The sequence below is a fragment of the Apteryx rowi genome, unplaced genomic scaffold, assembly GCF_003343035.1.
Source record: "Apteryx rowi isolate R43461 unplaced genomic scaffold, aptRow1 scaffold_1, whole genome shotgun sequence".
In the NCBI taxonomy this organism is placed as follows: Eukaryota; Metazoa; Chordata; class Aves; order Apterygiformes; family Apterygidae; genus Apteryx; species Apteryx rowi.
The window spans coordinates 11,983,697-12,002,393 of record NW_020447196.1 but is presented as its reverse complement, the minus strand read 5'-3'; the positions used below and the strand labels follow the sequence as shown (position 1 = coordinate 12,002,393).

Sequence of the window (18,697 nt, the reverse complement as noted above, 5' to 3'; positions counted from 1 at the left end):
CATATACTTATTAAAAAGAATAATGAAAAATAAAAAACCTAAAACTTAGTGACCATATAAAAAAGAGTTGGTGTTATTTTGTTTATTGAATTGTGATGGCTTCTCTGGAAGAAAGATAAAAAATAAAGTTTTTGAAAATGGTTTGGCAATCCATAAGTATCCAAAGGTATAAATAGTAAACAATGAAGTGAACAATTTCCAGAGAGGCAGTTTCCTAATGCAAATGGAAGATATCCCTTTTGGAATATCTAAGTCTAGCCAGAAGAAAACAATACGACTACATACAAGACAACAATACTGCTTCATGGGATAGTCTAGATGATCATTTATAAATCTACCTTACAGATGCTGTGAATGAAATTAGTGGAAATTAGTGAAGTTAGACTGATATGAAGACACGAAGCCCAAGTCTGTGCAAATATCTGTGGGTTTAGGACCTGTGCCCACTCAGGGATCCTCAGTTTGTCAGCAGTCCTGTTGATATCCATAAAACTTCAACATGCTGAACATCAGTCGTGTATTTAAGTGCAGTGATGATTCCAGGCCTAAATTCATTTTTTAATCCGACTTTGATTTTTCATTATTCCATTTCTTAAACCTTGCCAAGGCCCCATGACCTTGGGATGAAGCAAAGCTCAGTGAAGTGAACATTCGATTCAGGTTGTCAGCAGGCCACGTGATGGACGTGAGCATCGTTCTCGCACAGTGCGGCGCAGTTCAGAGTTGAGGGGACACGTGCCGGCTGTCATCAGTCGCCCACGTGGACACACAAACACATTCAAACGCAGAGCTATGCAACTTCATGCAGGCATCTGGGAGTTGCAGTTTTTAGATGCTATCCTCATTGCACCTCATGGCTTAAGTAGAGAAAAGCACAGTTGTTGGCACCATTTGGATCGCGTGGCTTGAATTAATCTCTTGGAATTATCTTGCTATTGACCCTATGACCTAAAACAGAGAAACTGTAGCAATTTATAGATGGGATGTTCCAACACAATAGGAGCAAGTACACACAAGACGACAGGCATTTATAGCTATACCGCAGAAAGGATGGAATTTCTGCCTGGCTTTATCCACAGGTCCATCTGGTCAGCATCTGATCTTCTTCTTTGTTTGTTTTTGTTTTCTTTCCCCCCCCCCTTTTTTTTTTTTTTTTTGCAATTAGCTCTTATTTTTTTGCCAGCAATTCTCTACAGCAGGATTACTCACACAGTAAAGCAGACCAAATCCAACCCCGATCAGGACCATTAGCACGTTTTACCCAGACTCTCCAGGCTCTTTTGCATGTGATGTCTCCTGCATTTCTCTGGGAGAATCTGTATTTCTTCACTGCTTTTCCAGTTTCTCAGGAACAACCATTGCCCACTGCCACAACACCCATCGCAGAAGATCCCCACTTCTGCCTCTCTGGTCTGGCAGAGCTGACGACAGAGCTGCTTGCTCTGAAGTGAGCGATCCCTGCTAGAATTAAGTACCCTGCTGCAGAATAGCTACACCCTTGAAAGACATTTCTCCCCTGAAGCACTGACACTCTTTGGAAATGCACACAGTTAGGCAGTATAATTGATTTGCTTTTTTTAATTAACAGTTTTCTTGCAAGTTCAGAAATTAGTTCAACATGGTCACACACAAAATTAGCCCAGCCACACTGCTCTCAAAATGTAAACAGGCGGAAAGATACAGGGAGCTTTTTTGTGCCCGAGCACTTGTAACAGCTTAATGTCCAACAGGTTCTGCGACGGAGAAGGAGCTGTGGGCTTAACGGGCACCCAAGCCCGTGCAAGTTCTTCCAAAGCACAATRCAAGAATGTGCTGGAATACCAAAGCAAAACAAAACAAAMCAAAACACAAGTTCACAATGCTTAACAGCGAAGTAAGTGTTTCTGCTTCTGGCTGAATCAGGACCATAACATGTATTTCCATTTCTAACTGAATCTCTTCCTATAGCTGGGTTGGGGCTGCACAAGCTTTCACAGAAATCATCCTTCATGATTCATTCTGTTATTAAAAAATGGGAAAAATATGTTGAGAGGAACATTTAGTTCCCATGTAATTCAACTGAGTAACAAATTCAGAACAAGCAGTTACAATTAGCAGATATTGTTGATGCCAAGTACATATCATTTCATAACCAGACTTAATTAAAAGAGCAGTTTAGGTGTCTGGCATGCAGCCTTTCTAGTTGAAAGCCTTTTTCCCYGAATCTAAATCCTAGAAGTAGCAAAGGAACAGCATCCCTTATCCTAGCAGGAACCATGTAGCTCAGCTCTCACCGATGCATTACAGCTCTTCTGAAGCTTGCAACTGGTACTCAGATACAGCGACATCCCTCTCACATAGCGAAGGGACCCACAAAACTGCTGCTTTTTGGGGGTAGACATCCTGCTCTGCAAACCAGCTAGGGACAGCAGAGAGAGTGACAGAGTCCGATGAAAATGATATACAGCACCCTACCAATTACCGGCCTGCCTTGGAGCCAAAACACACTGAAGGAGTTYTGATCATAGACTGAATGCAAATCTTTTACGACGCTGAAGAAGTACTGCGGGGCTAAGACCCTCGCTTTGACCTAGCTCTAATTTCTTAAGGGAGCCTGCAGATTGTTTCAAATTCATGCTGCAGTCCTCATAGCTCCCAGCTATTCTCCAGCTGTTTCTCCTTTTTAACTTTCATCAGTTCCTGAGGTAGCAAAGCATTACATAGATAGACRCATTATTATTTTACTAATGAACTCTCATCATTTTCATAGGCTCAGTAATTTATTACTTCAGCCTACTTCTAGATCTCCTGAAATCTGCTGGACCTTTTCAGTTGTCTTCAACAATCTGAAGTTTGTATTCTGTCACTAGTATTCATATATAATTAAGGATATCAGGTTTACTATTTAAGTCACATAAATTTACTGGTGGGAATAGTACACTATTCTAGTGAATTTTTCTTCAATTTATTCCTAAAGGTACTGCGTATCTTATGCATAAATTAGGCTGAACTATTTAGAACTTGTGTTCAGCAATACTGTTATTTCAAACATACCCAAACAGTAAAGCTAATTGATTTTCCCCAGCCATTATGAACAATAAAGCATATCTGCTCATAAAAATTATATTCAGCATGTCTCCTCTAATTACATTCCTAATGAAAGGTTTTTTCCTTTTTTTGTTCAGGAAATTATTTTAATGCATTGTAGTAATCTATGAATAATGATGAAAACCTAGAAGGTCAAGGAAATTAAGAATATGGCACATTCTCTGAAACAGCAGTAAAATATTTTTGCTTCCAAGTGTAATGAATTTTKTCAGCCATATATTAAAATAAAAACTGATAAAGGGCTGATAGAATACTCAAGTTTCCTAACTAGAGTCTGGGTTCTTCATGGCAAAAGGCWAAATAAATATTCTAGCACATCTTATCGAAAGCGTTAAATTCCTCCATGTGAGCTGTTTGGCTCACGTAGCAATGGCTTATCCAAGTTAAATGGGGCTCTCACCGCTTCCCTAGGTACCATCTCCGGCACAATACCTGGCAAAGCCCTCTGAAACTGGATGAGGTTGTAAATAATATTAAGCACTTACTGTGCACTCTGCAGTCTTTGCTGGCCTCTGCCACGTGACATGAAACTGGATGTTCCCAGTAGGCAAAGCACAGAGACCGAGCTGAATATTGCTCTGTCCTTGTGGATCCTGGCATTTAGCTCAAGTGAGGTCTGCAGTTTCAGTTCCTGAGAATTCCCTGGTGACTTTGGGCAAGATAGCTGTTGCTTACGGGGTGCAGATCTTAGCAGGTACCCTCTGTTCTTAATCTGCGGTATTAGGATGAATCCTAGCATTATAGGTACTCTTTTTTTTTTTTTTTTGGATGACTAAAACAACACTCGTGAGGAAAAACTGATGAAGAGAAAGTACCATGGGTGTTTCCCTTTCCGCCCTGTACTCCTACCTTCACCGTTTTACTGCCACCAGAACCTGTGTCCTCCCCAAAGTTTCGTGTTCCAGCCGTTCCCTCATGCCAGTATCTGATCAGCATGCAAAGCTCACATGGAGCTGGACGCAATTTATCCCAAAGCTCCTTCATTATAAGACAGACTTGCGTTCAGAATAGCACCACGGACCCAGGAACGGACTCACGTAAAAACTGCAGGCTTGGATCATTAGCACCAAGCAGGAGTGCTTAAGGAGCACCTCAGCAGAATATTAACACAGATTCAGCAAGAGTGAAGGGTACAAATCCAGCTTGGATTTCATTATTTCCATACTTGATTGCTGCCATAACTACGCCAGTTGTAAAAAGGAAGCATACGGCTAATAGAGCAGGACTGTAAAAGACCCTTTGGGTATTTTTCTTCTGAGAGTTATAGTCTGTTATATCACCAGTAATAAGTACCATAGCTAAGTAATAAAATATAATCATCCTGAAACAACACCTAATGGCACTTAAAATTTTAAATCTTAAATGAAAAGGTCTATTGCTTCATACTTGACAATTTTATTTGTTAAAAAAACTTTAGGACTTAATGTATTAGCACAGAACTCCACACAAGCAGATAATAAAGTCATAATATCTTCTAAAATTTCCAACTTGCCAATTCTAGTGTTCAGCCAAGTATTAGTCAGTTAGACACTAAGTACAAGTCAACAGGTTTTATCCTGATTTCTTCTGAATGATTTCTTTTCATCAGCTTTCAGAAAACTGCAACTATTATCAGTAAAAACAAATGGGGTGATAGAGAATTTTTCTTCTACTTAAAGTAGATGAGCTAAAATTTATACTGACCTTGCAGGACAGTGAATCCCTTAGAGCGCTTCTGTGAGCGCGCCATAACGGTTCAGTTAACTTCAGACAAACAGCAGGATCCTTTGCCGACGTTTCCTCCACATCCGGGTCCATTTCACTCCCCGTGCAGACGAGAGTTAGACCAAGCATCTCCCTAGTTCCAGGGCTGCTTTTGGTTTTTTGCCTACCCACACTTGGAATCCGTGCAAGGAATTGTTCATTTGCTATGCAACAAACCATCACATTACAGAATTTTTCTATTATAATTCATAACCTTATAGGCAGAGCGTGACAAGTACTAAAGATAACTGGATTGCTCTCATGAACAGCGAATGCTGATAAAACAAATGAATGGCTTTTCTGTCCTTGAATTAACAGGTCTTATACTGTCTTACAAGAGTCTTATACTGTCTTAAAAGAAAACATGTTACAATTTTCTAGTTAAAATTTCATTTGCAAATCCCTTCTTTCTTGAAATAACTTCACAGAAGAACAAAGCAGGTAACAACGAACAGAACTTTGTGCCTTGAGGATCTACTTCTCCTCCAAATTATAGAAATATTCATTTGCTTGATGTTTTACTATTACCCAGATATCCAGAAGCTTTCCTAACTGCTTAGTTCCATACCAAATTAGAGCTGTTCCACCTCTGAGAGGTTTTCATAAAAATCATCTCAGCTCAAAGACAACAAACTCCGGGAACTGCCAAAGCTTCAGACAGAAGAAAAAGCTATGAGCTACCAATGATTAAAGTAAAAAAATATATTACATAGTTCACCAAATATACATAAATAGACTTGGACAGTACAATTACTATGTTTTTAGAGGATACATTTAAGAAAGAGACGGTGAAACCATCTGTTTTGATCGCAGCTTCTGAGGAGGAAAGATCACAGACAATGCTAAGAAATCAGGGAGAGCCAAACAAATGCTCCACATGAGATACTCTCAAAATCACCCCAAACCCAGGCAATAGCAAAAAAACAACTCCATTGCTTCCTCTCTGCTCATAGATGAGTCCTTTCTCCGTTGTTACCAACGCCACCTCCATCTAGCCTTGCTACACCAGTAAGGTTAAAGGCAACACTGCTCACTTGGAATCTTTCTCTGCCTTTCCCACCATCAGTATATTTTCCGTTTGATTAATGCTATTAACCTAGCTCTGCCTGTAACTCCTGCAGCTGATAAATAGTTCATACTGCAATCAGTTGGATTTAGTACAGTCATTTCCAGAGTTGGTAAAGATAATACTATCAGATCATTAAGATGTAAGTATGCAGGCTTAAACAAATTAAACTAATTTCATACTATGATACAAAGATACCTAAAGGACATTGAAGGTTAAATAGATTTATGCCATAAGTGATTCAGAGATTGTGGAATGCTCTAAGAGGCAGAATTCTGAATTGCATTTCTGAATAGAATTGTAACCTAGAGTCCAGTCCTCTGAGTTATTAGATTAGTGGCATAAAAAAAAATAATCACAGAAATATATTTCAAAAGCAATATGATTGGAGGGAACACCACACAGAACAAAAGATAAATCAGTTTCAGATTATCTCCCAAAAGAGCAAAGCATGTCAGCAGGACAGGATAATAAGTTTGCTGGTCTTTAATTACTGTTTATTGAAATAACATCAAATTAAGGGCCTGGTTTTGCAGGTTGTTGGATAATTCCTGTGAGCTGCTAAGTGCCTCCGGCTTCTGCAGAAACCTAGAGAATCTGAATTACTCAGTATACTGAATACTCTGAAAAGTACAGCTGAATATTATGATAAAGTAGTTGCATTCTATAGTTGACTTTCATTGAGAAAACAGCGATTTGTTCAGACTTTCTCTGTTTTGCTAAAGTAACAGATTCTGACTGTATTTTTTCAGAAGAGACTTCTGAGTTTCATAATGCCTGCTTCTGAATCTCAGCATGGGATACAAAGAAAAGACACAAGAAATAAGGAAAAAAGAAAAACAGTCCGAATGCAGTGTGAATCAGTATTGCTCTTAAAATCCATAGACTTCATCCAACTTACCCCAGTTGAGAATATGGCTGTAAGCACTCTTACATTGCTGCAATAACATGTTCGCTGTCAAACTCATGCTTCATTAAGTGATTCTGAAATGTAAAACAGATTCAATCAGAAAACTAAAAAGAAAGATCGATCGTCCTTTTACTACCAACTGTGATTAACGAACACCTCAGTCTTTACAAGTTTAGTTCAAGTGTGATACCTGCAACTTCTTTGCTGACAAGAACTGCAATACCAGACACAAACACAAGCCTATGCATTTCCAGTCTTACCTGTACTTCTACTACTGCAGGCTTTTGTTTCATTAGGAAGTTGCTGAACTTCCTAAAATACAGACTACCCATTCTCTGAAACTGCCAAACAGAATGCTCCTAAGCACCCTGGTCCCAATTTCCAAAAGGGAGGGAGTTTAATAAGACTTTCAAAGCCTGTGTCAGATCTCTAGCATGGCTGATTCTGGGTGGAATATTAGAAGAACAAGGATGCAGTTCACGATTCATCCTCCATTTCCAGCAGAGAGAAGGGGAACCACAAAAGGGTATGTAACAGCCAGACAGGGAATACACTAACCTGAAGATCGTTGTTAGATAATTGCTATGCTCCTGTATGCAGAAGAGACTACCCTCTAATTAGAGCTACAGGGAGGTGCTGAACATGCTCCTTAAGGGCATGTTCATTTGAGAAAAGCTGGCATAATCGTAGTTGTTTGCTTGCTCAACTCTGGCTAAAAAGCAGCACTGAGGACTGCCAATATTTACGCGATTCTCTCATTTTATTCAGAGAGCAACAGCAACCAGCCAAAAAGTCTTGGAGAAACCTGAATATGAGCAAGACAGCAGAAGCACTCATTTCTCCCAACTGCTTTTTTGTTGAATAATCAAGCTTATATTAATTTTGGAAGTTTTCCTCTTCAAAGATGCAGTGGGTAAGTCAAGTGGCTTCTAAGCTGAAGACTCTCTGCACAGAGCTTAATCCTGCCCAAATTTACGCGTGTGAATTGTCCTAGGGAACTGTACTTGCATGACTGGGCCTTGTATGATAGCAGCAAAGCAGGTCTAGAGAAACAAGCGCTCATGGAGGTTTTTCCTCAGGAAACCTGTGGGTTTGCCACTGAGAAATGACTCCAAATTCCACAGCTTGCTGGATGCCACCGATAGTGTCCTCTTTGCTGTCATGCCTTTTGTGCTGCACAGTGGAAACCCATTTTTATTCATAGACTTTAGGGGGGATCAGTAGATACAATGTGCCATAGCAGACAGCTTTTAAGTGAACATTTCCCCAGCCGTGGCCTGGAGTCTCACATTTGAGGACTTAAGTTTGTCTTTGTAACACTGCATTGGCCACCCTCCCAGTGTAGTCACTTGATATATTTTTACTGGCTAAAGAAAATTATTGGAGAAATCTCTTATCAACATACATGCCAAATGCCCAGATGAGTGTAACTGAATTTGCAGGAACACCGCTTTGGTACTGAGCTAATACTAAGATAATAGTGTTCAGGATTTTCTCCCACTCCTCTAGTCCATCGAGGAAATGAAGCACATGTGGATGGATGGAGGGGATAACTCTGAACTGGCTGTGTTCCAGATCTGCTCCAGCCAGATCTGAGCCAAACCCAAGGGGTCAAATGGGATCCCCACAGCCAAGTCAGTGTCCTGGTCCCCCTTCTTACTCCAGGTCCCATCTGTCTGGCTATTATATACCCTTTCGTGGTTCCTCTGGGAACTTCTTTAACACGAACTACCAAATCAGAGTTCACTTAGCTGGACACACTGTCTGCTAGTGGTGGCTTATAGAGAGAGCTCTGCCTACAAAACCCCATGGCAGATCATGAGCACCCTGCCTCTGAGTGATGCTTTTCAGGCCAAAACATGTAGTTCATTTTCAGTTAAAAGCTATGATCCCCATCACACAAACACCATTCAGCATGATCAATTCTCTCTCCTTCTCCCATCCCACCTCCACCTCCCAAACTTTCTGATAGTGAAGACCCTACCTCAAAACCCACTAGAAGGAGACACTTTGGAAGGGCCCTGCACCGATTCCTGGTCTGCCCTGGGTGCCTTCCCAGAGGCCCTAACTCCCTCTGCTTGAGAGCCATCTAGTGGTACCTGCACTGTTTAGCAAGGCAGAGGAGTAGTTAATCCAACAGTTCAATGGGGGGTATGTCCTCTCCTGCCAAAGGTAGAAGCTGTTTTGGGAGTATGGAATTTATAGCCTTTATTTATGTTAATTTTATTTATTTGTCATTATCCTAAATAAAATTGCCATATATTTCTATACATTAGATGCATCACTACAATGCTGTTTGCAGCTGTGGTTGCCAACCATGCTCTCTGGTGCATCCTGCCTCTGAGTGGGAATCTCAGGGGTGAAGCTTGAGAACAGTTAACGGGGCTAGCACAGCTTCTTCCTTCACACAGATGACTGCGTAGGACCTTCCTCTTGCTCTCTAGGGTGAAACTAAGCAGGGGGTATTCCTTACTTCTGCCTACACTACTGACCAACGGATGATTGCTCGACAAGGTTCAACCACTGACACACCCTCTGAAGAAACCACTCCAGCCTCTCTGAAAGTCCTGCCAAAAGCTTTCATTATGAAATGTGCACAACAGTGATCTTGATGGCAGCCTTGTGGCTACCTTTAGATGATAGCCTACTCCTTCTCCCCTATTCCTCTCTTATCTTTCCACTGCTCTCAAGTGTGCACCTACCTCCTTAGGCAACTCAATTAACATTAGGTACAACAGAAGTTGTCAGACCTCTTCTACAGACTAGGCATTGCTATGGTAATTTGCAGCTTATTCAAAGGACTTCCTGCCCACTGYAACAAATACAACCTGAGCTTTTCTGATTCCTTCTTCAGTTGCCAATTGCATCCTTTTGTATTTTAAATGCTCAGCTTTACACCACCTGCCCTCAGAATCACCTAYAGATTTTTATTATGCTTTTGTCTCCATATATCCCTCCTCTTAATCTCCTTTTATCTGAGCCATACAGACCAGACCCATCACTCTCTGTTGTCCCACCAAAAGCAACATACAGCTAGAAGAGCAACAAAATATTTGGCATGACAAAGTAACAGAAACACATGTAATGCTGATCACATTTCTAAGCTCAGTAGACCACTACACTCATTCCTAACTACAGACATTTTTCACTAGGCTTGAGACTTTACCAGAGCTGCACTGCCTCGAGGTACTGGCGACTGTGCAATTAACAGTGAAATATGTTGGGCAGCTTAGCATGAAGGCAAGAACATTGCAAGTTAATGTTAAGTTTTATTCAGGTTTACCCAGAGGGCAGGAGTGCACTCCAGTGTTAAGGGAAGAAAAAAAGATTTAAAGARTCAACATGAGCATTCAGAGTCAGATATGACTATTCTATATATTAAAAGCAAATCAAAGGGAAACCTACTGCCTCCACTGTTTGCCTTCAGCAATGCACACAGGGCTGAATTTAGGGTAAATCAGTTGTCACAATTCAAGGAAAAAACCCTCATGTCTGCCCTTGCCAAAAGCATGGTTTGGACCCAGAATACAGTAGCTGGTCAAACTACCTTCCAGTATCACATCTGAGCAGCATCAGGYAGATTACTCAGCCCATGGCGCTTGATAGAAGGAAACCCTGTAGAYAGGATTTGTAGGCATCTGAGTTCTGGTCAGCTAGAAAAATAAGGACATCAGAGGTCTCAATAYACTGGACTTCAAGCTTGCCTTTCTTCTACCTCCAATACTTTCAAGCCCTAACTTAATTAAACCTCTCAGCTTATCTCAAAAGATGATGCTTTGTAGAGAACCTGAATGCAATGTTTTCCTGCAATGCACAAGAGGGACATACAAAACCCTAGCACCAATAAATAATGCAGGAGCAACTAGTTCTAAATTTAAAGATTTACAGAAAAAACTCCCTCTTATTTCCTCCAACCTGAGCTCTCTATACAAAAGAAAATACCTTTCCTTCTGTCTGCTAGCAAGCAGGCCAGCCCCAGATGTTTGAACTTTCTGTGAGGCCTCTACTGCTGCTGTTCCTAGCAATTTATAATGATYCCCAGCTGGTCCTCATCCCCCAGCCTGATTAATTAACACAGAGATGTTTCTCACTCACTTGGGTTCTGTGACTCTTTGTAAAGTCCTGCAAACAAYTGCAATGAAGACAAGAAACAGAAAAGCTTTAGCTGGCTCTCATCCAAATATATATCTTTATGTGGAAGATAATATCCTTAGAGAGGTAAATGATACAAGTTTTCCAGGATACAGTGTGGCAAAAGGATGCTGCGTGATGCACTCCTTGCAAAATGCACTTCCAGCTTTTTTTGCCTGTATTAAAAGGGCTGAGGTTTTTATCACAGACCCTTACACTAGCTCCTTTCACAGTTCAGAGGCATCAATCACAGAAAGGTCTCGTTCTGCGATCTGCCTTCATTCAGAATGAATTCACTCTGAAAGAAGTAAACAGACTCGATTACTGATGTGTACTGGAGGCCCAAACTAATAGCTCAAGAGCTACTGGCAGGCTKGTGAAACAAATTACTTTTTTTAAAGGTATTAGAGCAAGCAGGCCAAATTACACAAGGATTAAAAAAAACAGATTCATATTTTGTCATTTACAAACCTAAATACTATGTGTGCAAGCATAGAGAAAAGCAAACAAATTAATTCCTACCACTCTGAAACTTGTAAGGCCAGATGGAAAGAACACATAACAAAATGCATTGTTCCTTTGACCTTACAAACAGGTAAGCCTCAGCCTTTTCTCTGCAGATAAATCGCTATTGAAATTAAATGCAAAACAAGCCACATGACACAAAACCAAAGGAAAATTCAACTTAGTAATGTAAGATCATTGGGAAAATGGGAAATATTGAAAGTGAACTCACATCTTTATATTGGCAAAAGATTAAATGCCATGTTTTAAAGATTTTTAATTCCTTGATCACATATTTATATTATATTAAATTTAATTAACCTATAATTGGCATAGTTTTGACAGTGGTTTATTTTCACACTTAGTCATATCCAATGCTATCTGGAGTACAGCACGTAATTCTTAAAATACTTATTCTTGAACACAGTGGTTATTACTGCACCATGTCACATTGACAGGCACCTACAAATGGGAAGCCCACAAACATGATTTTGATCACTGAGTCTAGCCTATAGGCTATTCCTTCACATCAGGCCACTAAAATGACTGAAACTCAGTCTAACACAGGATTACTCATTGCTAATTGTCTGTARGTACAGCAGCATTGTATACTGAGTGTAYTACCCCTGGAGTAAATTAAAGTTTCTGCTTAGAAGAGTTTACTGTCAATACAAAAGGTAAAGGAGAGAAGGCGATTTATTACGATCTTTTTCCCTGGGTCTTAATGGTTCCACATTTTTATGTCATCTCCATATTTTCAGCCATCTATTTTTAAAATGTCTCAGAAGGAGCCAGTACYGATGAGACAGTGAGAAGATTTGAAGGAGAGAAATTAAAGAGAAAAATAAAGCACCATGGACAACGTTAAGGCAGCAAGCCCATGCACRGGCAGCTGGCCTGAAAGATATACTGAGGTTGGAGAACTGTCTCACTAYGGTAAAGGCACATCTTGAAATGTGCAGGGATACACTGAATAACTTCATATCCTCAGCTGACCCAGCTCTCACAGTGGTGGTGCCTTGATCACTTTAAAGTAGCTTACTTTACAGCAACAGGATAGGAAGAAAGTCAGCTATGGGGGTTCACGATAAGACACCCACTCCAGCCGGAGCTGGAGTCAGAACAGACCTGACGCCTGACCTTGCCAATGTAGCTRTGCCAGAACGTGCCTCTGTTCCCCTTTTCCTTTGTAAATAAGCTTGCAGGTTCCTCAAAGCCCAGTCCACTTGCTTCGATCTCCTYGGGAAACTCTAGGGGCTGCTGAAATACAATCAGCCATCGGTAGCTGCAGTCCTGAAGCTGGTCATCACCAAGCCTCACCGACCGCCACCGTACTGCGGACCTGTCTCGGCAGTGCTGTCGAGCCTGCCTTCCCTGCGGCTGCGAGGCACGCACGGAGCAAGAAAAACGCGACCGTTTGTGCTCTCGCGTGACAGCATTAAAAATGCAGTAACAGCAGAAGCAGWGTGCTCATTAGTACTATTTAACAAGTAGATTTTCCCTATTATCAAGCACAGTGCAAAGCCATTAAGAAAATTCCGTTATTGACAACACGTGACGATTCAAATCCTGGGAGAACACCATGCGACTTTCACAAGATCAAGCTGAAAACTAAAGCCCAGCTTCAAGGTGCAAAGGTCAGTCCTGACCTAAATCTCTACTTCTCTGCTTCTAACATATTACTACATTAAAAAAGCCCTTTGGCTGTCAAAATATCACATACTAAACATGAAGAGTAGCTTAATGTGTTCAGTTCAGCCCGATTTGATGTTTTGCTGCTGCCCTGGTAGCTTCTGAACCGGAGGCTGTCCGCCTGCCAGCTYGTACGATTGCTGCTGCGGAGGCTGGACTCTTATGAAGATTGTCTTGTGCAGAAAATGAGCAGAACRTGACAGATTAGGAATACACATTATCTGAACTATTGTGATACTGCTGGAATGTCTTTAAGAGAAATTGTTGGTATGTCGTTTTTGTCTCACTTATTTCAAAAAAATATTTTTTCCTCATAATATATTAATGCYCAACATTTTGCAACTTTTTTCTACATAAATTGTTATTTTTTCTTTTTACCGAACAGCTGTTTTTCTTCCCAAGACAATTAAAATTGTTGACTTATGTGAAGCTAGATCAGACCTTYAGACATAAATAGCACCTGCAAATAACAGGTTTTGTTTCCTTACTTGTCTACTGATGAATTGGAAAGCTTTTCATATCACTAGTCTGCTCTAGAATATAAAAGGAAACCCAGCTAAAAATGACCATCAATGATGAGGATGCCTGAAATAATTAAGAATACTGTGATTAGAGAGTTCACTGAAAAAAAAATGAGGAGAAATACATTTCATTTTTTTCTGAAACTGCAGGAATTTTTAACACAAGCTTTCAGCTGGCATGAATTGTTTCTTAGGCTGAATTATCACTACATGTTTCATAAGGATTAAGTAGTATGTTGTTATTAGAGTAGTCAGTGATTCAGTATGCCAGAAGACTGGAAGATTAAACAAAAACTAATCTCCATAAAAGTAGGACAAAATCCTTTGCTTCTCTTTCAGGAAAGAATTTACAGACTGTAGGTTCTCAAAAGCTGGTTTCCCATTTGCCATCTTGGTAGGACAGAAAGTCCTTCTCAGCTGCAATACTTGTCTGCCCACATCTCCCAGAGGAATGTGGCTCTCACCAGCTGTGCATTATGGAATATCAGGAATCAGGAAGCATTAGACTCACGCTGATTTGTGTTGTTCATTTTTTGACACCTCAGCACTAATAGTGATGAATGTTTTCTATAAATCAGGCAACTTTTGTTGCACTGGGGGCTAGTGTTTGACACAACTGGAAAAGGCTGAGACATAAATTGCTGCCAAGTGTGAAGAGCTATTCAGCAAACCACTGATAAAAAACAAATGCTATGAATAATGCCTATTTATGTATTTTTAAAAGAAAACTGTTGACATAGGTTCAATATTTATTTCAAAACTGAATGCACAGTATAAAGGTTCTCATCACTGGCTTATCAGCTTTAGGATCCATCTTCTATGAGAACAATCAGATCAGTTGGACGCTTTGTGTTCTACTAAAAATCCCTTTCTATGAAGGATATTGTCACTTGCACGTAACTGCGAGTGCTGCCAACCTTTACTTATTTTCAGGAGAGGATAACAATTTGAGTTTTGGATGCAAAATTTGAAATCAAATTGCTCCAGGTTATAAGCAATGCCTCTTTACTCTTCTATTGTTTTTTCACAACAGTCTGTAAATCCAATCCAAATCAGATGTATGTTCACATCTTAGCTTTTGACACTCTSTCCCTAAATGCAGAAACAATATATCTTCCATAAGTAAATACATAAGCAKGTATATTGTATTATAAAGTAGACATAGAGACACATTGATGGAATAGTTTATATACAGCTCTTGATTAGGCAGCAGCATATTCTTCAAGGACAAGGAAACAGATAAAGGTACATTTGGTGTGGTAATGAAATAAWGTTAATTTTTAATATGAGAAAGACGGTGAATTCAGAGCCAACTTCCTAATATAGTTCTATATCAGCTTTGCCTTTTATATTTTACAGGTAATAGTACATGTAAATAATTCAAGTAAATGTAGTATTGCCTTTTCAGCAGTGCCTCTCACCAAGTGCTCTATCAGAAATATTAGTGGCATCCAGGACTGATAAAAATATAACAGATAATAATGATAGACACAGTTCTTTGTAATAGGAGACATAAACAGAGAGCAACTGATATACCACCTACTCTGTGGTTGAGATTTTTTTTGAGACAGTTTAGGTTCTGGACACTATGAAGAGATTTTAGGAAGTATTTAAGGGACTTCCAACAACTGTCRAGTTGAGCTTAGCATGTCCAAATCTCTTCAGTAGCTTTGAAAAGCACAGGTCTAAGTGTTTAGTATTTAGAGCAAATGCTATCTATTAAATGGCTCTCTTGTGTACTTCCACTAAATAATTTTTTTCTTCTATAATAGCTAAAATTCTAATAGCTAAATAATTTTTTTAAACTTCCTATCCCAATGTCACTCAATATTTTGTCTYGCACTGGAAGAAACCTCCTTTCCAAGTGTGGGAGGTCTGCCAGGAATGGCAGTAACACAAATCTTTTGCAGTTCCTGGGAGGATTTACCCAGAGGAGAGCAAAGCCTTGAAACATTTGCAGTTCATAGCTGAGTGATCTCTTACTTTCCTCCAGGCTCCCTCTGCAGTCATGCTCTGCTGAGAGTCCCAATTAAACAGATGCAGCTGCTAAAATTAGTTACCGCAACAGTGATGCATCGCTCTGTGCCATAAACTTAGGATCAAAGGCACTSGGTGGGAGGCACTCTCTGACAGCTGGAAAGGTCATCTAGGAAGCTCCTGCTCATCCGCTCAGGGGTCAAATCTTGCCCTCGGCTTGGTCTGGACCCAGCAGTTAGTAGTGGGCACTGTTTGTCTCCAAGGAAGTTCTGACATGGATGCAGTGATCTGCTAATTAATTGTCAGCTCGCGGATTGGGGCCTTAGATTCGCATAGCGCATTCCCTTCAGCTGGACTATGCAGGCAAATGTTAAGAACGAGCTTTGACTTCCTGAATTTATTTATTGAAATATTTCTTGTCAGTCTTGCAGCACACAACTGTCTGTTTTTTCAGACTATGAAAGTCAGCACAGATTTGACAAGACACAGAGCGTGGTAATCTGTAGGAGAAAAATGTTAAAACACAGCTGCAATACATGAAACATTCACTTCAACAGGATTTCGCAAGTTACAACAATCTTAGAAGTCCTTGCTCCTTTTCTCTCTTCTGTGTTTTGCTCTCCATCCACTGTATTACCTGACTTAATGTTGCCTCTCAATAAGCATGAATCAAATGGTGTTCAGGGAACCCAGTCGAAGGCTTCTTACCGATTCCTAGTTTCATGAGGTCCTGGCTATGTGTTAAATATCATCATATAAACAAGTGACAGGGTTAATTAGCAATACAGACTAAGGGCAAGTATGGAATGTTTATTAATCAGATTATACACTCAGTCATGAGCTTGCTCTGTCCCCACAAGTTCCTTTGTCCAACCCCTTAAAATTAGACTAAGGACTCCTCAATAATGGATAAAGAGATAGATAAACTTTCTATAGTTTCAGAACTCACTGTAAAAAATTAACTGCTATTAATTAACAGTTACCATATTTAACAGTGTAACAATATTTAGCATCTGCTGCAAGTCATTCACGGCTAGTTATCAGCTCTTCTAYGGCTCCCAAATGACTTTCTTAGAGAGGGAGAGGCAAGGACAAACCTCCCACAGTGGGATGATTCGGCTCACACTGGCAGCCAGATCTAGCAAATGTTTCTCGAGTGACATTTTTGATGGACATTGCTGCAATGACACTTGTCAGTGCCACTTGCATCCATAAAAAGAGTAAGGGACGCGTGCATCTGTACCAGTGTGCTGTGCAGGCTGGCTGAAATAAGCAGTAAGGAAGAACCCAGCAGACTGTTACTGTTTCCAAAKAGCCATTTTGGAGGATTAATAGCTCCTGCTGCCTGAATAAAATGGCATTTTTTTTTCTTCCACTGGAAAAATCACTTTTCTAACAGACCCAGAATCAGATGGCGGAAGATCTGTTCAGAATTTTACATGCCTCAATCCTAATTTCAGTGGATGTTCTAATCTGAAATCAAAGGTATAAACACCATAGTTTCCAGGGCGTTTTGGCCAATAYGCACCTACGTATATTTGATGGGGAGGCCTTAGAGTCCTTCCACATACAAGATAMCTCGAAAACCACTGAGTCAGAAATCTTTGTTCACATTCACAAGTATGTATCCCCAAAACACTGTATCTGCAGTGATTTGTGGGAGACCTTCTGAAAACAAGGAAATATGCACCAAATCCTCAGCTGATATAAGCCAGCAGAACTCTGCTGAAGCAAACAGAACCAACTTCTAACAGCTTCAGATTCGGCTAATAATTTCTTAAATGAAACTGTAGAAAACTATCTCTTTGTGCAATTCATTTCTAAGGGAGAAGAAATATGACACCACGGTGTCTCCTTCTTYTAACTGGCTACATAATGAGCCCTAAGCACCTCTCTGAAATCAATAAAAAAGTGATGCCTCAAATCCCAGCAGCTGACCTCACTCTGCAATTCAGGTATGGTTACATGCCTGTTCAGTTATTTAAATTCTTATTGAATAACCATTTTGGCTGAGCTAAGCAGTTCACTCTCTGCTCCTGACACTGATCWTATATTTTATTATTCTAGGCTCACCATTGACTTGAATAAAGAAGCTGAAAAATCRACACATGGAATGATGTTACAAAGTTTTGCTCACATCAAGATTTAAAGTTATGCTGACAATTCTTGAAGTTTTCCTGAGATAGTTGGAAATTAAGGGAACGAGGAATTTGGTCTATGGTATTTTCTCTACACATAAATCGCACATGCAAAGTCACTTCCTACATACTGATTTACAGTTACCTGAAGATTCAGACTTAAAACAGGACTAATTCTAAGTGTCTCTGAGATACCTACTAACTGCTCTTTCTCTATACAGATCCACTCGTTTCCCCACATACTAACAGKTTTTGGAGGGCAGTTTCCTACTCTGGACACAGTGCCTATTTGTGCTCCRCTTTCATATCTCCACACAGTTAAATATCCTAAGTTTTTCTGTTTACATCCACAGTCGTAGTGACTGGTTGGGATCTTAAAACACACAGTAGGGACAGYTATCCATCAAAAATGCCTAGTAAAGGCTGGAGAAGAGGAAAATGCCATGGGTAAAAAACGGAAGGTATCCTTGCCCCCAAAAAACAAACCCACCTTATACAACTAGTAGCTGGAGTGGATCTGACCTGTGAAAGAAATCCCACCGATATGCCACATCCACATCCATGGTAAAGCTGGAGGATGTCTCCTCTYGCGCTCACCTCTAGCTAGGTAATTGGAGTCCCAAATTATCACCATTTCCACTGATGCTTTCTATCCTTGGTACTGTAAAGACTAGACTACTGTATGTGACTGCTATTGAGGGCGAGGTGCATTAATAAAGCTCAGAGATGACAAGGTACTAGAAATCAAGAAATACGAGCTTTGTTCTTTGCTCTGCTTTTGTCAGAGGTCCTAATGATCAGGGATTTTCTGTGCACAGTTGCTAAACGGACATAATAAGCACTACAATTTCTTAGTTGTAAATGAGATGTCTTTCCTTGATTACTAATTTCGTTTGAGTACATATTGCAGGCTTTGGTCTTGAACTTG

General features: G+C 40.2%; 1 long non-coding RNA gene across 1 annotated transcript in view; it reads right to left on the bottom strand.

The window, feature by feature from the left end:
- Nucleotides 1–1,322: 1,322 nt before the first annotated feature.
- Nucleotides 1,323–18,697, bottom strand: part of LOC112963337 — a 36,273-nt gene continuing 18,898 nt past the window's right edge. The window contains exons 4-6 of the long non-coding RNA XR_003252573.1: nucleotides 6,798–6,880; nucleotides 4,771–5,646; nucleotides 1,323–1,998 (exon numbers count right to left, since the gene is read on the bottom strand). This is a non-coding gene — a long non-coding RNA (uncharacterized LOC112963337). The remainder of the gene's footprint in view (nucleotides 1,999–4,770; nucleotides 5,647–6,797; nucleotides 6,881–18,697) is intronic.